The 26,879-nt window shown below is 44.6% G+C and overlaps 1 protein-coding gene and 1 long non-coding RNA gene across 2 annotated transcripts in view; both read right to left on the reverse strand.

Moving 5' to 3' along the window:
• Window positions 1-26,879, reverse strand: part of LOC146179013 (uncharacterized) — a 449,427-nt gene that overhangs the window by 232,459 nt on the left and 190,089 nt on the right. The gene's annotated exons all lie outside the window — the stretch shown is intronic.
• Window positions 4,437-13,278, reverse strand: LOC146179015 (uncharacterized). The gene is made up of 3 exons (XR_014700907.1): window positions 13,175-13,278; window positions 12,930-12,989; window positions 4,437-4,677 (listed from the first exon to the last, which is right to left on the reverse strand). It is a non-coding gene; the product is annotated as an uncharacterized LOC146179015 (long non-coding RNA).

The raw sequence follows: 26,879 nt of genomic DNA on the forward strand, positions 1-26,879 counted from the left end.
AGAAACGGCAGTGCAGCGGTCTCACTAGCAACCTGGGCGCTAGACAACCTTCAACGAATTAGTTTTAAGGCCTAAAATGATCATCGCGTGCGCGATTTCACCACGCTCTTGTAGTCAATCATACGAAACAAGGGCAAATTGAGATATGCGAGATGCACTACTCTGATTCGTAACGCCGCAAGAGAATATACAAAAAAAAAAAAAAACAATGCTTAAGTGTGAGATCAAAAAGATCGAATACTTAGACCATAAAAGTATCGAGCGAATAGAATCGATTAGAGACGCCTAATGCTCGCAAATCATTTGAAATTACGTATGTTCACTTGCCATTCCGAGACCAAACATTCCGTGCTGTAAGCGTCTGACGTTTGATGTAGCTTAGCTCAACTTGATTGATTGATTGGTTGGTTGATTGGTTGATTGATTGATTGATTGATTGTCGTCGTGCGGAACATATAAAACACCTCAATAAAATTCTACAGAAGGAAGTGCCAAGGTAACAACCGTCAGGGGACCGCCTGTGAGTGAACGTGCTAGTCAAAATTCAATAGTAGGGCAGCAAAACAAAAGAGGCATAAGAATTTTGCACAGAAAGGACTTAATCGTACAAAATCAAAATTATAAGAAATCTACAAATGTAATTCGTTGCTACCGTGTATATACAAAAGAATACAAAGAAAATGTAAACAATAATAACAAAGTGATCAAGACCATTGGCTCATGACTCATTGATAAAAGATTAAAGGGAAAGACGAAAAGATGAAGAGATGAAACGGATGTTATCAATGGCACAGAACAAAGCACAATGTAAAATTCTCATGAATCCCGATTCTTCGCAAAAGGCATACTATATCAGATACTAGCATCATATAGGACAATATTCACTATGATAACGTGGTTAGTAAGTAGGTCTTCGATGACCGATAAAATGAGCGTGAGGTGCGTAATGATTTGAAGTGAATGGGTAAAGAATTCCAGAAGAATATCGATGAAAAGAACACTGATTGCTCAACATAATTGCTACAGATTTTTGGAAGAAGTGGGTTACTATCTTCTGAAAATCTCGTTATGTTTGTGTCTGAAAGGTGAAGGGGGTCAAATCAATTTAGTTTAAGCTCATAATTATGAGCACGATAAATAATGTGCTAATTATTAACCTTAAGTTGAAGCTCGACAGTAAGAATGTATAGGTTACAGTATGTATTCAAGGTCGCCGATCTAAATGGGGCAAAAGCTATATTATTTGGGTGGCTTGATTTTGCAAACGACTAAGGCACGAAAGATGTGTTTTATAGGTATTTCCCCACGATGATAAGCGATAAATGAGATGGCTATGTATGAAAAAATAATAAAGTGAGAGAAGGACATGCAGCTGGAAATATAGACATGTTCTAATTATTACGCGAATTCCAGAGACAATTTTAGACGTTAGAGATCGTAGATGGGCGTCGAACTTTAATCGAGAGTCAAGGACAATCCCAAGAAAAGTGACGGTATCTGTTAACTAAAAAGGATATTAAAATAAATCTATGGGATTATAGATAACTTTCTGTTACTAGAATGGAACACTACGAATTTAGGTTTCGGAGTATTATTGATGTGCAGCAAATTTATTTCACACCACAGTCCAATTTGATGAAGAGCTTCGCCTATTTCTGCCGCAATACAGAGAAAATTGCGCTTTTATGAAAATGAAGCAAAAGCGCAGCTGTCCCACGTTCATGTTAGGCTAATGTCTTGACGTAACACGTGTTCTTATGCATGTTTCGCAGCGGGCCAACATCTAGGAGGAGCAGTTGGCCAGCACGAAGGCAAACTTCATACCTGCACGGTAAATCACCCAGCTGCAGGGCGGTGATGATTTGGGTGATGCTAAAAACGAGAGAGATTTCTTGTGGTACAATGTTAATAAGGCCGGCGACCAGTTGAACTGTCGTGAGATGGCTCGATGCTTGTGTTTCCCAAGCATGAGTTAGAGGTTCGGTGAGGAATCGGCAGTGGATGCATTCAAGTTGTCAGGTCGTGTCTGCTGCTTTCCTGCTAGACCTCTTGCCATCGGTTTGCATTCCGATGGTTTCTTTGCTGTTCGATCATAGAGGAAGGAAAGAACTTAATAGAGGCCATGACGTCATTTTTTTTTTTTTAAGCCGGCGCAGCCGCGCCGCGACCCTACGCTGCAACGTCTCTCCTTTTCCTTTGCCCTCCGCATTCTCTTTCTCCGCGACGCTCACGTACCTAGGGCCCTTAGCAACGCTGTTGCTAGTGGCCCAAATTTTCATAGCAACAGCGTCGCCGTTGCTAATGGCCCGACTTGGCTAACCCTAAATTTTGACGTCACTTCCGCCACACTTTCTCCAATGCATTGGGAATGGCAAGGGCCTCTCCTAAGTTGTTTCCTTCCTCCATGTGTTCGATAGAGGCAGTAACATTTTGTTAAGCTGAATTTTTGCTTTTAGGCAATGCGTAGGACAAGTCGATTTCTCCACATAGAATATCCCACCGGAACTAAACTAAACACTATCCGACTGCACCTACGGGAATAGGTCCGTGGAGAAGGGGATAGGTGTTCTTGCCATTTAGTCTTCACAGTGCAGCCCTTATATACACCTTTTCCTGGCCTGAGCAGCGTCGGCGTAATCAGTGAGCGGCTTGTTTAAAAGGTAATGCGGTTTATTTCAGGCACAGTGTAATGTCAGTCTGTAAACTTCGTTTCAATGAGAACAGAATGGCTACTATTGATTGCAAAACCCCGAAGGAAGCGCATATTATTTGGAGGTCATCTATACATGAGCAGAATAAGGCATACGGTGATCCAGGTTGCCACCCTATCAAATATAGCTATGGCCAACCTGAGGCGCGCGATTCTTGGACTCCCGCAACCCGACATGATCGTCCAGAACACGGACATCTCGGACATTCTGGCAAATGCCAGCGCCGGGATCTTGATGGACCCCTCAAAGCTACCGCATAGGGCTTTGGGACTGTACCATGGACAGGACAAATGCATGCTTTTCGCTCATGCCGCTGACGACGAAGACGCCAGGTATTTTGTTAAGCGGGACCCCTTACCCTATCCCGTATTAGTTCCTCGCCTTTGTAACTCCTTTTACTGTCGCGACGACCTGGCGAAGCACTTTTATAGACTTCCTCTTTCAAAATCAGCCATTGGTGCAGCCTAACCTATCTCCCTCCTCTTTTCCGGCTACAAGAATTCTTTCATCACAATCAGCGACTGGGGATGGAGTATACCTTGAAAAATGAGTATGTGTGGAAAATAAACTGTGCTCTGTAAGTGTAGCCACCTACTTGACTGTATGCATTGTTTGCCTTAATTGAGCGCAAAATCAAAACACGTAGACACTTACTCTCAACAAAGCTTGAAGAGGCCCCGCCGGGGTGGTGCAGTGGTTAAGGCGCTCGACTACTGTTCCCGAAGACGCAGGATCGAATCCCAGCCTCGGTGGTACGTTTCGATGGAGGCGAAACGGAGTGGCGTCCGTGTGCTGTGTGATGTCAGAGCACGTTAAAGAACCCCAGGTGGTCGAAATTTCTGGAATCCTCCACTACGGCGTCTCTCATAACCTGAGTCGCTTTGGGACGTTAAACCTCACAAACCAACCAACCAAAGCTTGAAGACGAGTATAGATGGTGCGTTGCAGCTTGACGAAAGGTAAAAGTGCAAGGTGACAGATTCTGGGCAGAGGCCGCAATAAGACAGCGCGTGAACTTTTGAAAGCTTTTCACATCGGGAAAAGAGGAGATACAGGTGTGAGCAGTACGTCGGTGCGGCTCGGTCTGGTAGGCAAAGATCAGTTAGCTTGAGCTTGTTTTGTAACATTTTGTGTCCTTGTTTTGACTCGATCTATCCGTTTTGATATGTACTGCGCATGTCCCCTGTTTAGCATATATTTGGTGCTGTTGCCGCAAATAAAACAGATGAGAGTTAGCGCGCGCTAACTCTCATCTATTTTCTCTCAATTGAAGACGCACGCGCGTCTTCTCTCGAGTGTGTGTCTTCCTGTGCGCTTTTACCTTTCGTCAACTTGCACTCAAATTTTACATAGCGAGTATCGTAATCGGTTTATTATCTTTTTTTTTTTTTTTTTTTTTTTTTTTCCGCAGACCACATGCGACAAAAGCCCTTCAGTGTGTATAGTGTCTTTTGCCGCGAAACCGCAACCTACGCACAATGATCTTTGTTGTTTTGAGGTAGGAAAGCGCATGTCTGACTAAATTACCTCATTACACTCCTTACCGTAGTCCCTCTAGTAGACATAGTCGTTGTACAAGTGAATGCTGGTTAATCCGCAGCTCCAAACCTCGTCCACATTGATAGCCATCGCACACATCTTCTTCGTGATAACGAAGCAGTCCATTGCTCAAGCTTTTCGTGTTACCTGGACAAATGTCCCAAAATTAAATGATAACTGCGACAATTTTCATGCTTGCGATGTTTTTATTTCAGCGAAATATTAAAACCCTGATTTCTTTTAATGATCATTTGCGTGAGACGAGTTAATATTGCGAAGTGTTTTCACTGCTTAATTCACATCCTAGGATAGCCTCGCTTTCCTTGTGGTCCCAGTGAAGTGCAGATTTTCCCAGCTAGGATGCTCTGCAGACATGTGCATGGAGTTGGGTCTGTCACTTGGCAATCATTAGGAGCGAAGCAAAAGGCTGCCACAGGAAAAAACACACATTAAAACACAAATTAAAACATTATTTAATTTTCACGGAACTGTCGGAATGAATTGATTGTGTGTGTTATTTTGAAGTTTTTCTGTACAAGGTCTGCAGTAACATTGTACTTGTTTTTTTATTTGGACCCATTACTAGCAGTAAAGACTATGGGTCCAACCAACTGTTCGTGTACTGTTTCTTAGCACAAATAAAGAAAATAAAGACGAAAAAAAAAAGTGAAAAGCTGTCTGCACTTTCGCTCTGTCTGCTGTCCTATTACCCATGATGTTCCGAAATGTCATTGAAGTGGCTTTGTACGCGACTATCATCCGTGAAACACTTGAGATCCCAAGTGCTAATGTTTTCTCGGCAGAAACTCTATTTGAAGAGCTACATTCTAACGCTTATGTTTTCGCCAAATGTTTTTGACAATTTGCATTCGACTCTATTTGGTCACCCTCCGTGACATGCCGACTGACAGAGCCGTAGAACATACATACCATTTCGCGCTGCTTTATCGAGACTTTGATCTTCTTTTTATATACAAAATGGACTCAAGTAAAACCCATGCCCCGAAAGTTCTATTCGTTCGATGTGTGCAAATGAAATTCTGATCCAAGCAGAAGTTCTGATCGACGAGGCGGGCATTCTTCTCGAAATCTATTTGAATATAATACAATTTATCAATACATACTCCATCATATACAGCCTGAGAGGTGCGGGCGGACGTGTCTGACACAGGAAACTGAAAGTAGTGATATGAGTCTCCGATGTTGCTCGGTACAAAGCTAATTAGACGGACAAATACAGAAATACATACAGCGCTGCCTCAATTCTGTTCTGACTTAGAACGCCAACCATCCTCGTTTTTTTTTCTACTTCCTAATAACTGGGCGATAAACAAAACAGCGATACATGTCTAGAAAGCTAGAGCTTTTCTGTAATAGTCCGCTCCAGTCAAATCGTTAATTACGATATGCTGGCATGGAATAAAGCAGTGCTGTCCGCTGTGCGGAAGAAATATTTAATGAAAGCTATTAAACAACGCACAATGCTACTCCTATTTCGAAGGCACCGCCAGTGCTTTGCCGACTTAAACGACAACGAACGAGTCAGTCTAGTGAAAACAGATAATAGCTGAAGATATTAAAGTTGTCCAAGAAAAAAAAAAAAAAAGCTCTTAGTACAGTCTGAACTTTGAAGGATTGCGTACATAGATTGTTATGCTAGCTTACAGTTTTAGCAATACACGATTTTGTACTTGATTAGAAAACTGTATGGAAAGTTTCTCTTATAGATATGAACATGATTGGGGAAATGTTGTAAAACAAAAAAATTAAAGCACGTTCGCGAAACTGCCACATTTCGGAAGGTACGTTAAAAAAAAGAGAGAAAAAAAAAGGCTTTCCAGTCCACCCGCGCGTAAAATAAAGAACGCGTCAGAATAGCGTGTCGATAGAGAGCGCCATCCTTCTTCGGCGGTCCTCATCAGGATGTCAATAAATCTCGAACCCGGTGCTCTAATGACCCTTGAACTGCATCACCACTTCGACGCTACGAAGCGACAAAGAGCAGAACTTTTCTTTTATTATTCTTTTTTTTTTCGCCGCAGTGATACATTTACTCGCTCGCTGGGCACACCACTATCCCTTCCGCGCCTTACGCCACTGAGACACACCTACCCAAGTGTCTTTTTCAAGCACACCCCTCCCCACCCCACACCTTCTTGTTTTTTTATTCTTCAGCATATTGAAAAAAAAAAAAAAAAGAATTCGAGAGCATTTCTGTAGTGCGGAAGGTTGCGGATTGGGCAGCAAAAATAAAAAAATAAAAAAAATAAAGCTCGAAAAGACATGGCGCCCTATTTTAGAATAAAACCCCCATCGAAAACAGCGAAAAACTAGCAAACCTAAACGTGGAGTAAACGGATGAGAAGTGAGGATCGAAAATAAGAAACTCTTCACCGTTGGAAAGGACGGAGGAAAAAAAAAGAATCCCCATCTCTATCGCTCTTTCCAGATAGATGCCCAGTAGAGAAGCAGCCCTGAAGTGGGGAGAAGTGTACACTGGCGACCTCGGGCGTCCTAAAACGGAAAGCGCGCGCGCAGGGGGAAAAGGGGGCGACCGGCTCCGAACTGCCTGCTCAGGTCCCCACCCGGCAGAAGAAGAATCCTCGGCGGAGTAATCGAACGTGCACTGCAAAGCGTGCCCCAGCGGCATGGACTCCGGGTTTCATTACGCTGCTCGTCCGAGGAGAAAAACACGTTTTCACAGTGCCATCGCTCTTTTTTTCTGCGCTTTATTTTTTCGCTTCCCTACATTCCTTGCAAGAAGCGCACACAAATACGGCCGCACGCTAACACGTCAGTAGCCACACGCGAGAACATACAGAAAAGAAGAGAGGCAAGAGAAGACCAGGGAGTTGCAGCAAAAATCTCTGAAAACGTAGGAATAAGGCAGCCGCCAATCTTCCTGTAACCCTCGCCTCACAGCATGATGCGCCCTACCATACGCAGCTTCGAGGAGCTACTGACGAAAAGCCGCCGATATACAGACCAAAGACAAACGCGGAAGAAGACTGCAGGACCGGAGCTATCCATTCAGAATCTTTTTTTTTATCTTTATTTTTGCATACTCGTATTCATTTTCTTTTACGCAAAATCTGCCGTACATTCCATCTTATTTCTTTTTGTTGTTTTTTTTTTCGTGTGGTGCATTTTCCTCTTTGTCGCAGTCTTCGTCTTCCTACCCACTTTTCGGTGCAAGCAGCGCTGCGGACCGCGTCCTCTCACTCCGCGGCCCGGTCTTCTCAGTCAAACCGCCGCTAATACTTGCGATCCTGAAAACCTCTGCGGCCGAGATAAGAAGCGTTGGCAGGAGTGATATGATGTGAAGATTAAGTAACCTTTCGCGCCGTTTTGTACCGCGCAAGAGAAAGCCAACGCGTGCAACACCCTGGGGATTCACAACGAAACGCTGAACTCCCTGGCGCGGCAGGAGGAAATGCGAAAGAGGTAGAAAGGAATTTCGCGATGACCTGCAGCTCGAGCGAGCAGGGAGAGCGTCAGCATTTTCCCAGGAAAAAAAAAAAGGAAAAAAAAACTTGTGGAGAGCGCATTCCCGAATGTACTCGTGACATACGAGGTCTCGAAGTGCTGCAGACGGGACAAATGTCTTGTTTGACATCATTGAATGCTTCGCTGGACCGGAGCAGTTTGTTTATAGCTGTCCCAAAATGAAAGGAACAAACATGGAACAGGTGGGGAACCCACATACTGAGGCACGCAGATACGACGAGAACAGTTTATAGCTCTTCCGGCACTTCGCTAGCGTGTCAGTAGAGAGGTTTCTGTGGCTTCTTTCTGAGATTGGGAAACAGGAAAAAGAGGAAGGATGATGACGTACCGGCTAGCCCGAGCGGCGCACTGTGCTGAGGCGTTCAGAAAATATATCAGCGGTCAGCGACGCGTGTGGTGACGCTTCGAGCCACGAGTTGATTGGGAGATTACCACGAAGGGGGCGGGAGGAGGGCACGAAGCATAAAACGGGCTGGCGGATGCTCCCGAAATTGTATGACGCGACATTGAATCGTATGGTATTATGTTGTGCATATAGTTGTATGGTATGGTATGGTATGGTATGGTATGGTATGGTATGGTATGGTATGGTATGGTATGGTATGGTATGGTATGGTATGGTATGGTATGGTATGGTATGGTATGGTATGGGGTAGAACGAAAGGAAGAAGATGGTTTGCACGGTATAAAAAAGAACTGAACAAGGGTAAATAGGGTACGCCTCAGGTCGCAGATGAGCCAACGTTTCGACGTATGGTATGGTATGATATGATATGGTATGGTATGGTGTGGTATGATATGGTATGGTATGGTATGGTATGGTATGGTATGGTATGGTATGGTATGGTATGGTATGGTATGGTATGGTATGGTATGGTATGGTATGTCTTCGTCTGTATGCCCAGACGAAGACAAGTCCACTTGTCGAAACGTTGGCTCATCTGGTATGGTATGGTATGGTATGGTATGGTATAGTGCGGTGTTGTGGCGTCGTGTCATGTCGTGTTACGTTTTGCTTTGTTCTGTTCTGTTACGTAACGTTACGTTACGTTACGTTACGCGTTGTGTGGTGTGATGTGCTGTGGTGTTGGTGCGGTGTGATGTGGTGGAGTGGGGTGCAATGAGATGTGACATGGTACGGTATGAAGATCATGTGTGCATAAATTGCAAAATGCATTGGTCGTAGACTGCATTGGCTAAGATTTGTAAATATGCTTCACTAAGCGCAAAATGCTATTAGCAGTCATTGCCAAATATTGGAGACAGATATCATAAATTATGAAAGATAGATGCCAAACCAAATCGTCGCTCTGACAGACAAGCTCAAAGCGAGAAGGGACATAAATTTCCGTTATTAGTTATGTCAGTGAGTCTACGGGAGATGGGAATCTTGTTTTTTCTGTTTTTCGCATGAACTGCGCCCCCACCACTCCTTCCACCACACACACCCCTGTAGTGCAAGCCCGACTGGCTGGTCCCCTGGTTCTCACGTTTGCTTCTTTTTTATCCGAAACCACCAATGTCCGCACTGTGTGTGTCCAACGCTTTGCTTGCTTGATTTCAGGCTCGATTTAGTATTTCGGGGCTGGACAAAATCCACATCCAAGAATGCTGCTCCCTGCCCCTAGCATTGTTCGCCATGACGTGACAATTCTTTTCAGTCAACTCCCCTGTCCGAGCCTATTACCCCCCCCCCCCCCCTCCCCCCCTCCCATCACCACCATACCAGCTCGGTTATTTTTAGCTTTCCCCTAAATTACCTAAAATACCAGCTTCGCTCATATACGCCTTGTTACAGAAAATAAAAAAAAAGCAGCACAGAAGCGAAACTCGCACTCGCGATTATCGAAGTCTCGCGCTTGCCCCCCCCCCCCCCCCCCCAACACAAGCAAATACAGAAAACAAAAGCGCATTGAAGCGGGAATAGGAAATACATCTCTCCATCTCTATTTCCAGCTATCCTATATCTATCCAAATGCCGGACTATGCTTACTTTCACAGATGTTGCCATTTTTTCCTCCCTCCGCGTAACTTTGTAGAATCTCTGCCTGCATTTCTTTCTTTATTTATTTTTTGACTCCTTGGCATTTCAGCCAAAGTACGCTTTTTTTTTTTCCTTTTTAGTCTTTCCTCTTTTTTTTTTGCATTCCATTTGGGGTTGAGCGGTCCCTCACTGCGGTCCCTCTTTTTAGAGAACCGAAACGACCCAGCGGTACGCCGGTTATGCTGGGCGTTGACTGATAGCGACGGCGCGGTTTGTCCGCTCCCAAAAGGAGGCCGTTTTCTGCCATTGGGGAAGAGGGGGGGGGGGGGGGGGGGGGGAGCAAGCGATCGAGGCTACGAGGAGCCGGACGACGATTAGGGACCGCGATGACGCCGCGCTTGATACACTGAGCTAAAAAAGGTCGACCCGGCCTGGCTTCCCCAGACAGCGAGAACACTGCGGAGAGCTGGTGTAGTGTTGTGTCCGGTTTGGATCCGCTTTCATTCCGCCGATGGGAGAGCCGGCCTTCGGTTCGGGTCTTCGTTACTAATGAATTTAGTCTTCCTTTCTTGCGCACATAAGTTCCTTGTGAACAGCCGATGATCTGTGTGACTTATGAAATCTCTAAAGCTTGCTCCGCGCTGGCATTCAACTTAAGTCGTTATAGAGTGGGCTATGTTCCCGCGAGGTTGAACTGCTAGGGATGTAGGGTGCGTAATGTTCCCAGCGTTAGGTACGAATTATTTTCTCCGTGGTTTGTTACTGTTTTAGAGAGCAACAACAAAGGCGCAATTTGATGCCTTAGCATCCGAAGCGCACTGCCTATATACGTTCAGTGGTGGAATGTGTTATTTAACGCACTCAAATTTAGACTGCCTTCCGCCGCGATGGCTTAGTAGTGGCTATAGCTAGGAGCTCGAATGCTCAGCGCGAGGACACGGGTTCGATCCTCGCTGCGGCTGCCGTGTTCCGATGCAAGGGAAACGCGAGCTCCCACTTAGACCTTCAGCTTGATGTCGGTCTTCGGTGAAGATGTGAGCTGTCTGGGTGTGACCACTGACCAGTTGAAGAAGGATGACAAGGCTGACTTGCCTTGTGGCATAAATGTACAGCCGAGATGGATTACAACTGTTTACAGTTTCGGGAACGTCACGCCCCAGTTCGTCCTTTACGTGACCTTGTCCTGTCTGACCGACTTAAATCGCGCTACTCGTAGGGGTTCCCCTTTCTTCAGAATACGGATAGCGCAAAACCTGACCAGGTCCAAACTGTCTCCTCCGATTTTGCCCCAATATCCTCAGTCCAAACCTCCCCCTTTTGGCACCAAAACCCCTTCCTAAATCAGTTTGCCCAGCATTCAGGGGACCATTTTACTAACCAATAAAAAAAGAGCTTCTTAGAGCCGATCGAGTTTTCTTTAACTCTGAACGGAGCAATGGCACGCCGGTGCTGATGTGGTAGCTTACTCGCAAACACCACGTGCATTCCACGAGGTCGTTCAGCGTTCACTTTAAAGATGGCAGACAGACGCCAATTCGCAAATAACAGCGACCAGAGAAGCAAAACACATTCAAGGGCCATACCGTCAGCGTGGCGTCTTGTAAAAGACACACATGACGTTTGAGCTCCGGTCGCCGTATGCAGAGTGAAAAAACAAAAATCATAATAACTAATTAATCGCCCTTGTCCAGTGTGGCCGCTCATACGCGCTCTTAGCAGATGGCACGCTAGCTACACCTATCCAAAATCCAAAAGCTGTCTTAGGGCCCGTATGAAGCCACGAATGTCGTAAACTGCCTGTAAAAAAACACATGAACGCGCACAACGCAGACGCACCGTCACTGATCTCCTCTCATTCGGACGACCTTCGTAGACGGCACTGCTTTTACTTTAAGGCTCGGCATCCCCCAGCGAGCAGGCTTTGCCCCATTAGTTTTGGAAATAACGAATGGCCAAGCTCTGGGCGACGTGAACAGCCGCTTATAAAATTTGGAGATGAGCATCAAGGCAGCGGCGCCCGAGTGTGCGATGCGAGTGGACTGCTGTCCAGCGGCCCGCTAACTTAACTGCTCCCGTGAGCTGCGCAATGTTAGAATACTCTAGGGAACCCCAGGTGTCTGTTTCTTTACCCGTTACAGTCGGAAAAGAATAAAACGATGGTAGCGAAATTTCGAGACAGGCGCCAAAAACGGCAGCTGGATTAAAATTCCGAGCACAGCAGAAACTGTTGCGCCTCGACTGCGGCATCTCTCATAGCCTAAGCCGCTTTGAGACGTTAAACCCCCTCCTCCTCGTACAATACTCCACCTAGTATTGTGAGGGCAGGAGTCCACTAAGACTCTAACGCAATCACCTCTTTGTAACTATTTAACAATTTAATAAATGTTTTAACCACGACCCCAAATCAAACCAAGCCTTCATAATTTTAAGCATCCTCTGTTTTCTAATCATGATCACGGAAGCCACGAATACCCCCCCCCCCCCTTTTTTTTTTTTACATTTTCACTTCGCTCAGGAAGAAAGCTCTTATTCTACTTAATCGTTCAAAATTTTGCAGGTAGAAAGCTTTCGTACATCATTAGAGAACGGAGTTGGTCCACATGAAGACTAAATATTGAGCGAAGTACGTTTGCCAGCTTTTAAGATTGCAAGAGGAGGATATCATGAGCACTCCTTTAATGACTGAGTGAAACGCCAACGGGTACAATACATGTCAGGATAGCCAGTGCATAAAAAAAAAAAGATACTGCTATCATCTGTAAACCAAAGATTGAAGTCCAACGCAGGTTTAAATAGTAATCTGCTTAAACTTCTTTTTTTTTTTATAATTTGAATACTTTACCTTTTACACCTGCAACTGTTATCAGCCCAGCAGATTATGGCTGACCAAAATGGGAACTTTGTATATGTGAGCAGTTCTTTCTCGAGCGAGGAGCTTCTCACAGCCCTCAAGGACCGAACGTGACCTGTATTTACTTTCCCACGAGGGAGAAATATCTGCAGCCATCGCTAGGCTGGTTATGCAAGTCGCCAACAAGCACCTAACTTTACCCTACGGTTAAATCGCAGTTCTCCGGCACTTGATATATTTTCGCTGGAAGAGGAGCACCTGGTTCGTATAGCCACCCAACATTTCCGCATTCCTAAAAGAAAAAAGCAAAAAGCAAGAAGGAACGGGAGAGATAGACCTTGCTTGCATATGTCCTTGTCCCCACTCCGGAACACACGTTGACAGCATCATAACTCACCTGCAACGAGATAAAGCATAAAAAATAAAAATGATTAACGAAATTCTTAGCTGATAATTTTTTTTTTTTTTTCATTTCAACAATGTCTCATGCAAGTTTGCAACGCTAAATGTTTCCAGCGAAATAAAAGGTCGCGCTAACGCTGCTCCAAAATTTAACCTGGGAGTTAAAGAATTGTAAATTACTCGTAGCTGTATTGTGTTCTCAGAATATCGTTTTGAACTAATAGTTAACGGCTTCTTTCGTCCAATTTAACGTGATTGAAAAACTCGTCGTTCAAGAACAGAAGTTGCACCGTATTTTCCAGAATTAATGCCAGTTAAATAGGAAAAAAATTTTCACAAATATTTTAAAGCAAATCTAATTACAATTCTAGTGAATAATAACAGGCTTTTACTGTCTCATCAGTGATATTGTTGTTAAGCTCATTTGCAAGCTGGTACTTACCTTAATTTAAGCAAGAAGTTTCGTTTGATGCCACTGAATTTTGGCGAAAAATTATTCACCGCTAAGTTAAGCTAGTATGGCACCCTGATTTGTAAACTAATTAGCACAATAGAAGCAAGCAGATTTCATCGCTGACGACGATTTTTGACATCAAAAAACCGATTGATTGAGCATTGAAATTCCAAGAAACGCGGACTATGACGCCTTTTAATCTTTTTTTTTTTTTTCGAAGTTTATACACTTTTTTCAGATTCAACCTTTATTTTCCAGTTGTCACAAGGTGGGTTCCTACGAATGTAGCTTGACAAATTCCCAAGAACCGTATGGCAAAGGCTGCATACAAGAATATTCTATTAGATGCAATTGATTTCTAGAATAATGCAGCAGAAATTGCGAATATACATGACGATGATTTTTTAACCGTTTACAAAGTTGCATTTTAAACACTACGAAAAGTTTTAGAGCTTGATTATTAGACGACTTATTAACTAACGTTATCTTATGAGCTTCTTTTTTTTATTTTTGATTTGAAGAAGCATTCATACCGCGAAGTGGAACGCTCTCAACACGAAAGCTGAGCCCCGTTTCTAAAATTTCCTAATTAACGGTGTGGTTCGATTTTTGGAACGTCCAAAACACGCATTTGAAAGCTCATTGAGATTTTGTTTTTTATTGCAGATTCACAGAATAGCCTATATAGCGTTTTTTTTATGCTTCGAGACGCCATTTGCGTGCATGATAATGTTGAAGTTAACACAAATTACTTTCAGAATTTGGAACCACACTGCCGATTAACAAAGTTTAAAAACCGGGCTCATCTGTAATACTGACGGCTCTGAACCTCGCACTAAAATATGGCTCCTTAATATTGCAAGTACAAAAATTGATCAGTTTTTTCAGATGACCAATCATCTAACCTTCAAGCTCTAATATACGCATGACGTCAACTTCCCTGCGAAACCAAACTTTACAACTTGCATGTAGACGTATCTCTCCTAGTGGTTAAATCCAAGTTTATAAATGATTAAAAAAATCAGTACGTTGAGCACGCATGTATATAAGCACTACATCGTTAAAAGCGAAAAGGACAGACAATGCAAATAACTATACGAAAAAAAAAAAAACAGCTTTCTTAGTAAGCTCAGCCCCGTGCCTTCAAAACCGCATGAGCAATACTGAGGTATGCAGCTCTCAAAAAACAGCGCGACAGAGAACAACAAACAAAAACATAGAGCAGCCAATCAGTGCCAAAATCCAGCAAAAAGAAACACGAAAAAAAAAGTATCGTGTAGCGAAATCACGTAGCACACATGTCCAATCAAAACCTCATAGGAAACAAGCCTAATCAGTAACATAAAAATGCGATAAATAATGCGGTAGGTTGAAATTAAAATTTAAAATTGTGGACAGTAACCTTTAGTTCACAAAAGCCCATTCACTGTCGCTTTAAATTACAACCTAGGTAGCTTATAGGGCGTTGTTCCAGAGATGCAATAGATCTCAAGAATATGGCCATACCAAGAGGTTAAATATACACTGCGCGCAGCAAACACAATCCGTAGAAGTGGTAAGTTCCAATTAAATTATACGCACAAAAGCTTCCTTCCTAGTCTACGTGCATTCGATATTGGCTATATGCACCTGACTATTTTCTTCTGCAAGAGAAAACTTGCTGTTTACGTTACTCTTGCTGGTAGTATATTAAGTTACATCATGTTAGCCGAGAAATTAAAGGCGCGAAATATATTTGCAGTTCCGCTTTCAAAAAAAGAAACTCCCGATATCGTGTGAAGACACCACCGGTTAAGTTGCTCAAATGTATTTTTTTGGCAAAACACCAATAAGCCCCGCCGGGGTGGCGCAGTGGTAAGACGCCCGACTACTGTGCCGGAGTTCCCGGGTTCGAACCCGACCTCGGCGGCTGTGTTTCGATGGAGGCGAAACGAAGTGGCGTCCGTGTGCTGTGCGATGTCAGCGCACGTTAAAGATCCCCAGGTGGTCGAAATTACTCCGTAGCTCTCCACTACGGCTCCCCTTTCTCTCCTTCCACTTTCACTCCCACCTTCCTCCCTTTCCTTACGGCGCGGTTCAGGTGTCCACAGAGCAAGTGTGACAGATACTGCGCCTTTCCCTTCCTTTGAACCAACCAACCAACCAAAGAGAAGAAGACTTCATCTGCTTAGTGTTAATCCACTATTTCTATACGCTCCCATTCCAAGCTCGAAGTAGTGACTATCTGCATTGGTTTATTTCTAACTAAAAATACAATTGTTTTTTTTTTTCTTGACAGGATTTATTTTTATGCGATTAATTTTTGCCCGTGGATATAGTTGCTGTAGTGATTTATACCAATTTACTCACAACTGATCCAAATCTGGAACCGATTAGCAGTGTACTCTCATGCTCATAATAAAAAAATGAACTTAGCTATTTTCCAAGTGGCATCGACGTATTAGTTAAGGAGATGCTAATACGTTGCCCAGAGGTGCCCCGAATTTTGTTAATCTGAAATGACATATCTTTGGTTATTTATACCCAGCGCTGTGCTCTTTATTTACAAGGTGGGATTTCAGCAGTACCAACGATAAACACACTTGCGAGCTGGTCCATAGCGTAACATAGTAGAAATCGGAACAATGTAAATTATGCCCCGCATCTAGAAGCAGCCACATCTCCATGGCTTTCCTTCTAGTCAGAGCTGAAGTCATTGCAACGAAGTACATGCGGCTTAAAACGCATCTTCTGATAGTTAATGAGGTTATGTTACGAGCCGACGTATTGTTTTTCCGAGCGATCGACTTAACGATTAATTCAGCCAGCCCGGTTATTTCTAGCCATAAAACGCTAAGTTTCTTTCGGATTCGAATTGTTAGCTGCTGGCCTTGTGTCCGTATCACATGGAGACGGCCCATAACACCAAGCAACGCAAACGTTATCTCGCTCGTTTAGCGCCATTTTAATGTTCGTAAAGGCGAAATGTAGCCCGCAGAATAATATGCTCTGTACCTCGAATTGCTCGGTTACTGCTCAACTTATTGCCATTTGGTGCGAGTCCGACAAATGGCACTGCACCTCTAAAAATTATTCCCGCTTGCAAAAGGACAATTTATATCTTAGGTGATCTGCAGCGTAATATGCTCCGTATATACTGCAATACTTTTTGTTATACAGTATATATTAGTTTTGACGTGCCGATAATTAAGATACCGCCTTTTGCACCAAATGTGTTTCCTCCGGTCACGCGCCGTTGTGGTCGCAGTGGCGGCGTCTTGCACGTGGGGAAATGCTTTCTAGCAGATCGCCGGGCGGTCGCTTCCTCAGCAATCGATAAATCCTGTACATTTGACCATAGCGGAGTTCACAAGTACGCTCTGCATTCTTGCATAATGTGGACAAAAAAAAAACAAAGTTTAAGGACGTCGTAAATAGCGCAGAAACCAGTTTCTAAAAGCCCCCCCCCCCCACACGCACGCACACACACACACGCACGCACGCACGCACGCACGCACACACACACACACACACACACACACACACACACACACACACACACACACACACACACACACACACACACACACACACACACACACACACACACACACACACACACACACACACACACACACACACACACACACACACACAAGACACACTCTCACACGCACGCACTCACTCACACACACACGCACACACACACGCAAGCACAAAAACTCAAACGTCTTTCTATCTCTCATAAACACAGAGAGAGAGGGGAAGAGAGAGGGAGATAATTTCATAGTGCGCACACATGAGGAATGAAAGACGAAACATAAACTGAATTTAGTTAAAAGGCGAGCCATGAACACATTACGTCGGTGTCTCTCCCAGTGAAGGGCGGCCAATTTAAAAGCGAGTGAAGCGGGTGGAGCTCAAAATATCTGCCGCCATTGGATGCGGCGCGCTCTAGCGACAAGGAGACGTCAGACGTCGATACTTTAGGCACGTGCGCTATAGTCCCTTCACAAGTACCTCCACTCGGCAAGTGACGGCAAATATAGCATCCGTAGTTAGGGGGTTACACGCGAATGCGTATACCTCACCGCTGATCGCACGGATTGCTTTCCAGTGGTTTAGCGAGGAGTTCGCTTTTCTTTTTTTTCCTTTGTTTCGAACAACCGAACCAAATCGCAAAAAGCATACCCTCTCTTTTGCTCTGCCTCTCTCTCTTGCAGCCGGATCATTCTGACTATTCTCACTAGCATCTGGATTCGGAGATATGGATCTGAAGTGAATTACATTGTAAAACAGTATAGACCAGTACGCGCGGCTAACGCAGTTGAAGTTGGCTTCGTGAACGTAGCCACACCATCCTTGTGTTTATCGCTTGTCTCCTGATTCTATAATTCACTTGTAGCGAATTAAGTGCTGTTATTACTACGTACTCGTGTTCATATGAATTTAATTATTATATTTTATTCATCAAGTCTCTACACTTCTGCTTCAAGAGTGAATAGCCCTTATAATAGATGGAGAGCGTGTTCATTCTAAAATACCCCTGCTAAAGTACGTCTTTATTAAAATTCACCAAAATGTCACTTGGAAAATCTGCAGTTTTTTTTTTAATGTTCTTTTTTTCTTTCTTTTTTTTTTTTCAAATCTTTCAATGAAAATTTGAAATGTCTTGCGACTTGACCTAGCTGATTGACTTCTAGCGCTCGGTGACAAGAGTGCTATCTCCCGGGGATACGTCCATCAAAATACATCCTATTGTTTCAAAATATATCGATTTGCCGCATTTATCGCTCCTTCACAGTACATGCCAAGTTGGACAGTAGCCGCGGTGTAGGAGCTTGCTGGTTACGTTCACTTCGAGAATTCGCCATTCACCTCTTCGGGCGAATGGCGAAGATTTAGGGCTAGCCACGCATGCTTTAGGGTGGAACAAACTCGGCACACATTCAGTCAGCAAAGATGTGCATTTGGAATGATATCTTAAGTAACACTGGTCAGTGTTCCTAAAATTTCAAATACAAAAGCATTGAGAGACGACCTCAGCAATTTTGCTGCCTTTCTTTGTCCTCCACATCACAGAAACGTGAAGCTGGATTCAGAGACATTTGGATGGCATTTTCAGCAAGAAAGGAATGCGGAGAAGGCTAGAAAGACTGCCTGTCTTAAAGGAGCTTTGAATGAACTTTATTGAAGGCATGAGCCGAATGCATTGTCCGACCATTCTCCACACAACATATATTGAAAGCGTCGGAAAATATTCCATCGTTAAAAAAAAAAAAAAAGTCGATCGCCGATCCTCGGCCCTCGCTTCGCTTTACCGAAGATGCCTTCCTTCTATTCCTTCTTTCTCTCCATCCCCGGTTTCCCGCGCCTTCTTCGCGTGGCGCTCGCTATATAGCGCGCGTGATTTCAATTGATAAACGATCGCTTCACGGCTAACTCCCCAAACACACGCGCGCCCATACAAACGCACACGCGAGCACCACAGCGGCTCCAGCGCCAAAACTTAATGAGCGTTGATTTACGGATGGCACGCGTTATGGGAAGCTAGAAACAAGGGGAGACAAAAATAAAAATGGAATCAAGCATCGAAAAAAACAACGGCCGTCTAAATAGCAGTCGTGTTTGCTGAAACCTGACAAGGGTGTTAACAAGAGTCAACACGCGCGTTACGAAAGGGGGAAAAAAGAAAAAAAAATAAACTTTTCTCGTTTTTTGTTTCAGAAAAAGTAAGATAAAAGGGGCCGCTTTTGACTTGATGTCGGTTCTTTCCCCATCCTTGCTACGTTTTGTTTTGCCGTATTTTCTTTTTTTCATTTACAACTGCAACAACAAGATGAAAGCAAAAAAAAAAAAAAGAATGGAAGGGAATTTGTTGTGCGTTTTTTGATGCGTGCACTGCAGACGGAGGTGGTCGAGAGGAGGGTGTGGGGGGATGGTAGGGAGAGAGTGCGGAGGGTGGGAAGTTGCTGCGAAGCGGCCTTAAAAGTGATTACCATCTGTCTAGTCGGGAAAACAAGGGTATAAAGATGGCGCCAGTGGAAACATCTGCCTTGCTCATGTACTAAACAGCGTGCTTCATAATTCGGGATCTCTCTCTCTCTCTCTCGTCACCACCAGAAGCTTCTCTGGACAGCCTCTCTCGCTTTTATTCCTGTTACGCGAAGCGTATGCTTATTATTGAATTCGTCATCGGGCACATTAAGTTCTTAGGTCGAAGCAAAAACAGGCGAAGATCGAAATAAGTGCGATCTGTTGTATTTCATTTTTCTTTACTCCTCCCTCCTCTCCTTCAATCCGGAGGAGGGGTACTCGCGGCGTTGACGAGAGCATGTGCGGACACGGAGCCCCATGAGAGCTTTGAACAACGCAGACGTCCTCTAGTCCAACACCCGCCTCCCACCCCCTCCCCACTCCTTACCGAGCAGTGCTGCAGTAAATAGTTCTAGTTTTTGTTTATTTTGATCGTTTTCTTTGTCTCGGCTAGTCTTAATGAGTATTGTCGCGCTTCCCTAAGCACATAGTCGTTTCAAGAAAAAAAATGCTCGGATGAACCACCTTGCAATTAGCAACGACAAAAAAAAAAAAAAAAAAAGGATATACCATTAGAAGAAAGAGACAGGTTGATGCATGCGAGAAAAATGAAAAAAAAAAAATCTACTCTTCTGATTAACGCTAGCTACTCCTGCTCTTCTGTGCACTCTGTATCTGTTATTTTAATTTGTTTTCTGGCTGCCAAGTAACTTTGAACAAATGCCTGCTTACTTTTTGCAGTGTTCATTTCTCCTGCCTTGGTCGTTTTATATATACCATTTGCAACTGTGAAATACAGGATAATTTATTTTATTTATTTTTTTGCACTAATGTTATCTTGTTAGTACAGCTGCTCTTTCCTCAAACCTCTAGTATTTAAAGCAACAGTAATGCAACGCGTACATATGTACGTCAATAAAAGACCCACTTTCTTGTGTTTTGTTGTTAGCGATTGTGTTTTCTTCCTAGGATTCAGAGTAGAGACTTTGCTAACAGGCTTCGTGTCAGATTAGGATCGAGAAAAGTTCATTACTCTTGGAATTGCGATGATAATAGCTGCGGAGGCCGCATTTAGATGCATGATAACATTGCAATAATTATCACCTTGTTAGGATAACCATATAGAGTCCAAAATAAGATTGAATCCTTAAAACACATCATACACCCCAGCACAGCGTAAGCAAGCGCGTACGAGACGACGATTATTTCAAAACTGATATTATTATTGGATAGATGACTTTCGAGGCAATAGATGCCCTTTTACTAGTCGGCCAAAACACTAGTCAGTCTTACGCCCTTTCCTTTTTTGATCCTTTCCATTTTTCGAACAGTTGCGGTACAACCACTCGCACCCCATGCCGGTTCCTTCAAGCATAACTCAAATAACTACATAACATAACATAACTACATAACATAACATAACTACATAACATAACATAACTACATAACTCAGCCACAGACGACGAAGAAGATGAATGCATAGAATGAACGCTGTACTCACCATTCTCTGTCGTGTTTTTGCAATATAGTTAAACTATGTATGCTCTCCAACTCGCAAGTTAAGCATCCGGTTAGCATCTCTGTATTTCCATTCCCCTCGATCTTGATCTAGATGACTATCTAGAAATCAAGGTGACTTATAAAGTTAATATTTTTGGGGCCAGAAAAACACCGGCTATGATGTATGCCGTATGGAGTAGGGTGTTCCGGATTAATTTTACCACTATCGTTTTTTAGCGTGCATCGATATCGTGCATCACGCGGCGTCTTTTGCATGTTTTGCCCCCATAGAAACGTGGCTGCCACTGTCTGGTGCACAGAGGCTGGATGTCTTGGCCACCAAGCTATCGCCGGGGACCAAGGCATTTTTAAAAGGAGTTACAAATGTTAAGGCGAGAAAGTTAGGGACAAATCTGTCATTTCGAGTGTTAGAAATATTCATAAAAAGTGTTAATTTTGAAAAGCAATGTAAGCCTTACTTTTTATATATTGATTTTACCCACATTGCTTGAAGTAAAAAGCTGCGCGGTATCATGTAAATAAAAATAAATAAAAGGTTAACCATTTCCTGGCTTCACATGCTGCGTAGAGGAGTACCGAGTTTACAATGTGGTTTTAGAGCCATTTCCTGGGGTCGTCAAATCCTAAAGCAGGGTAAAACTCAAACGCACACGCACACACACACACAAAAAAATCACTTGACAGTAAAGAACCATGCCCTGCTTCGTATTGTTTTCTTCCATTTACCGAAAGAAAGTTTCAAAAATAACAGATTGTTAATAATTGACTATGTCTATATGGGTTCTCCAGCTAAAAATTTTGTCACGATATGCTTGTCGTTTAGGTGACAAGATGAAAGTAAACAAAGGATTACTTTCTTGTCGCGTAGAAATTGCGTACGGCGGTTACGAATATATGCGGGGCTTCTTCGCAAACTGAGGTTTCATCCAACCAAAGCTCATTTCATCAAACTACGAGAATGCGAAAAACACGAGAAAGGCAACTGCGGCACAACAACTGAGGAATTAATTTGGCGCTGTTCGTATGCCGCACTTTTCGAAGCACGCCCGCGCATAGGCAACTGCGAATAAACCTCGAGCTCGCCGCCAAGCCTCCAAAGTGAATAGTTGTTCCGAAACAAGAAAGACGCCACAAAACGCGACAGCGCGCGCGCCTCGGCAAATCGCGAACGTCTCGGCAATCGCGAGCGTCTCTCGGCGCACGCCTCGGCAAATCGCGAACGCGAACGAAGCCGCTAACGAAAGCACGAAACACGCTGCGGAGGAAAGACGGAACGGATGCAGCGCTGAGCGGATTGAAGCGATCGAGTCTTTTCTCCTGCGAGCGTCCGCATCTAGGCGGCTTGAGCCAAGCTATTCCAGCCGCTTGAACGCCTAGGGAGCTATTGAACGCCGAACTGCTCGCGCCATCTGTACGTATTTTCTGAAACGCTGCGGTTGTAGACGTGTGGGGCCGTCGCGGGAATCAATCGGCTGTAAGGGGTGCACGCTGAGTAGTAAGGTTGAAAGTTGGGCGAGTTGAATCTGGTTCATTTTGAAGGTAGCGCGAAAAACGAGGACCAAGAGTAGAAGGACACAACACGTGTTGTGTCCTTCTACTCTTGGTCCTCGTTTTTCGCGCTACCTTCAAAATGAAGTGCACGCTGAGGTAATGGAAGGAACGAAATGAAGAGAGCAATACTGAAAGGAAACCGGGACACAAGAAGCAAATCAAGGTGTGAAACTGTATGGTTGTTCTCCGTATGGCTGGAAGGAAAAGCAGTCACAATAATCGAAAAATATCTCCTAATTGCATTTTGTTTCATTATTGAATGAGTGAGTGAGTGCCATATTAAATGGCTGATAGATACGAATTAGTGCAATATTTCACATCCTACAAATATTTTTCTTTTTCTTTATAGAATTTATTCGCAGTGGTGTTCAAATAGGTCTTGAACTGGACTAAGGTTAATTTTTGTTTGCACGTTGTTAACCTAAGCATCCGCATCTAACGAGAACGTTCGGTAACTGATCAAAGGAATGGAAATAGAGACAAAGTCAATCACTGCAAAGGCATTGAGATGCATGCGCCCTTTTTATTTTGCCTCGCTCACTTCTTGCAGAATTCACAAAAAGCGACCACGCCACTGACACAAGCTTACCGCGGAGGCACCAGCGGCGTTGGCGATGTACTGTACGTGCTGCTGAGCTCAAGACTGCATTGTCGAATCCTGGCCATGGCGGCTGTATTTACAAAGATGGAAGGTGCACGCAAAACCCGCTAGTGTGCAGTATGTGTAACCCGTGTACGTCAATGAACCCATCCCTTGGCGTCACATTGTCTAACACGTGGCTACGGGACGTTAAACCACGCATAGCATAGAATAGCACAGCATAGCATGGTATAGCATAATCCACACCATTTTTAGCATGTCACACATATCTGATTTACAAAACCTTTTTCACAATCGTCTATCGCATTGCCTTTCCAAACTCAGATCCACATTTCATTCCATTTCAAGCTTTTTACTTCCTATAATGGTTTACATGAAATTCCCTTTTCCCTATAGCTATAATCCGTCTCAAACATATAGAAGTCACTAACGACATTAATAAGTGAGTATCCAGTTGCAAATTACATTTTCGTCGAGCGTTATTGAGCCTTGTGGCGCCCCCATGAGTGTTGGGCCAAGCCTGCACAATGCGTATGTGTCATTCGTCCATTCGTGGATTGCAACAACAAAGCTATGCTCGATCACGAAGGTTTAGACATTTTCGATGCTTGCGAGGAGTGCGCGGGGGGGGGGGGGGGGGGGAGGCAGAGCACCGTCATTTTTCCGCCACTCGAGCATTTTCCTAATGGGACGAAGATGGCGCATTGCCCAAGTTTCTTTAGTGGCATTTTACACTGTGGCTAAATTGCGAATAAGGTCTGGAGCTACCGTTGCTGTTCTGTTCGATCATTGAGCGGGATTCTTCTTTGTCATTGTAACTATCCCTTACCTTTACCGGGCAATATCCGCACGTGCCATCTGTGAGGCACTCATTACGTACAGTTTCATTAAGGCGTACCATTGAGTACGAAGAACTTTCCACACAAACCTGGCCGCGTCGACAGCCAACGAGATGCGCGCGACCGTGACGATGAGGCTGTAGATTTTCTTTTGTCGGAATTTCCGCAAATCGACCATTTTCGGGCATGACTGTAGGAGATCTGTGGCTTCCCTCCATAGCAACATGCAGTCTCCGGACTTTGAAACTCGCACGTCGTACCAACGTCATCTTACAACTCGCCTGTAATGGTGTGGTAGTTGGAAATGAATGAGCGTTGCTTCCAGTCCTGTCAGGCTTGCCGGCGTGCGATTGCGAAGAATTGATAGGTTTCATTACACTGGGAGGGAAAAAGCTGAGCTACCACAAGAGCCTGGCGATTTGTTTTCGCCGACCTCGTAACAGGTGCAGCCAATAGTGACGAGTTGTCTGTATCATCGCGAACGTTCGGCACTCCGTACTCAGTGCCGTTGTCAACGAAACAGTGTGTAAGCACCATGAATAGGAGGACGGTCGCTCCACTCGCGCTCTAACTGCGACTCCACGGCCCGACTCGGCACGTGGGAAAAACAGGTTGGAACGAGCGTCGTCGAATAAACAAATGCAACGCGCGGTTTTAGGCTGTCGCACACTACACAGCCCGGGGGACCCGAATATGGGGGACCGCTTCTTTTCGTACGCGGCTGCGTCGATTAGGCGGACACTTGAATTACCTATCTCTCGGGGATGGCTACGAATGTTACTTTGAGTAGGAAGCTGAAAGAAATGATGCTCCTTTCCCGCCACACAACCTTCTGTCCTTTACCTCTTCGAAGAGGTAGCGACGTGGAACCGGTGGACAAACTGCGCAGTAGCGGAAGTTGCGGGGGGGTGACAAATAATCTGGAGATCGGCATCTATGCGAGCGAGTATAGCTGCTCATAACAAAGTATCGAAGAGAAGAGGGGGAGAGAAGGAGGCGAAACAAACTGCAGTTGACGGGCGAGCGATGCGGCGATGTCAGAGCGAGGGCGCAGACGCTCGACGCAGAGGAAGCAGCCGCGGCACACGGGCCTGCAGTAAAGGACCGGAGAGGAATTGCGAGGGGCTGTAGAGGAGAGAGAGAGATAGATAGATAGATAGAGAGAGAGAGAGAGAGAGAGAGAGGAAGTCTGGCATGGCGCAAACAGGAGGAGAGTGAAGGCCCAGATCCGACACGTGCCGGTTCCTCCTTTCCCACGACTCCTCAGTTCGCCCTTTCTCTATCTCGCCATTTTTTTCACTCCGTTCTTCTTTGACTCTCACGTGTGCCAGTCAACTTCTTGTCGTGTTCCCTGTGATGCTTTATTTTGTTTGTAGGAGGAAGGGTAGCTAAGACACACTGGTTCGGCTACAACTGCAATCTCCCTCGCTCATTGCCCACAACATTCGCTCTCTGTCCTTCACACACCCCCCCCCCCCCTCCCTCCCCTTCTTTTATTGCCCACCTGCCTTCGGCTCATACAAAATGAAACGTCAAAAATGGGGTTGCAGATATCAAATGGAGAGGGAAGAATTGAATGTAATAAACAAAATAAACCGGCGACAGCCGGCCGGCAGGTTGTTGCTAGCTACGAAACTGCTGCTATGCCATCGAAACGTGCAGCTCTAACGTTGCTTTTAACCGCTCCAATTTTGTTTCCGTTCATTGTGTCTTGAAACAACTCGTGGCTTCCTCTCCTCCGCCTTTCCTATGTAGTCGTCCTCCTCTCCTTCGAGTGCTATCCCATTGCAATCCCCGTCATTGCTTATGCGGTGGCCGCATCGCTATTTTGGTGAGCCGCATCTCATTGGATGGAAATTCTACTCCGGCATCATTAGGGGCGTCCTGTATTCCGACGTGCAAGGGGGCCGTCCGAACAAAGTGGTTACTTCCACCCTTTGCAAAAGCCACACCTCCCAGAGTCAGGCGCTGTAAGTTGCATTTATTTCGATAACCCTAATTTTTCCCCCTCTCCCATTCGTTTTTTTTTTCTTTTTTTACCGTAAACTATTCGCACGCACCAGCTTCGGAGGGGGTGAAAACGTCGCTGAAAGGTCTATGATAAATCAATGGCTTATATTACAAAATTATTGATAGCCCGTCCCCAGTTGTGAAAAAACAAGGGTTAAAAAGCGGTCCCCACGATCTAATTCCCCTTATGTATTCCGTAAGATCTGCCTTAAAAAGGGAGCATGATGTAGTGACCGTGCATGGTCCGCGCTTGCGCGCACTATTGTGCGCCTGTGGTCATGGTACTGATATGTGCTGTTGGTGCAAGGGCTCTAAGTGAGCTTGTTCCCATGAATCTTTTTGTGTGAGCATGCTTTGCCTTGACGTTCCCTTGACAGGGCCAACTTGGCAGTTGCAGGGTCATGACAAAGCAAAGCATGCTCACACAAAACAATTCATGGGAACAGGCTCACTTATAGCCCTTGCACCAACAGCACATATCAATACCATGCCCACAGGCGCACAATAGTGCGGGCTTGGTTAGCCTCTGACCAGTAGCAAGATCAGTTGGCCTTGGTGACCCTGGCCCAGGACATTCTTAACGCTTAATGTAATGCGTTAAATAAAGTTGTTTCCTCCTCCTCCTCCATAGTGCGCGCAAGCGCGGACCATGCACGGTCACAACAGCCTATGCCCACAGGCGCACAATAGTGCGCGCAAGCGCAGGCCATGCACGGTCACAACAATGATCATCTGAATAAATAAAAATTTCAAGGTATGAACACAGCATTTTTTCCCCTCTCTTGAATCGCAATTATTAATTAAAATGATTGCCGATCTGCGAAGCAAAAGAGCTGCCCGGAAAGGTAAAATGAAACAGGCCTCCAGTCTTACTAAAGGTATTGTTTTGCAGTT

This window comes from Amblyomma maculatum, chromosome 9 (genome assembly GCF_055883805.1).
Source record: "Amblyomma maculatum isolate TAMU_Amacu chromosome 9, ASM5588380v1, whole genome shotgun sequence".
NCBI lineage: Eukaryota > Metazoa > Arthropoda > Arachnida > Ixodida > Ixodidae > Amblyomma > Amblyomma maculatum.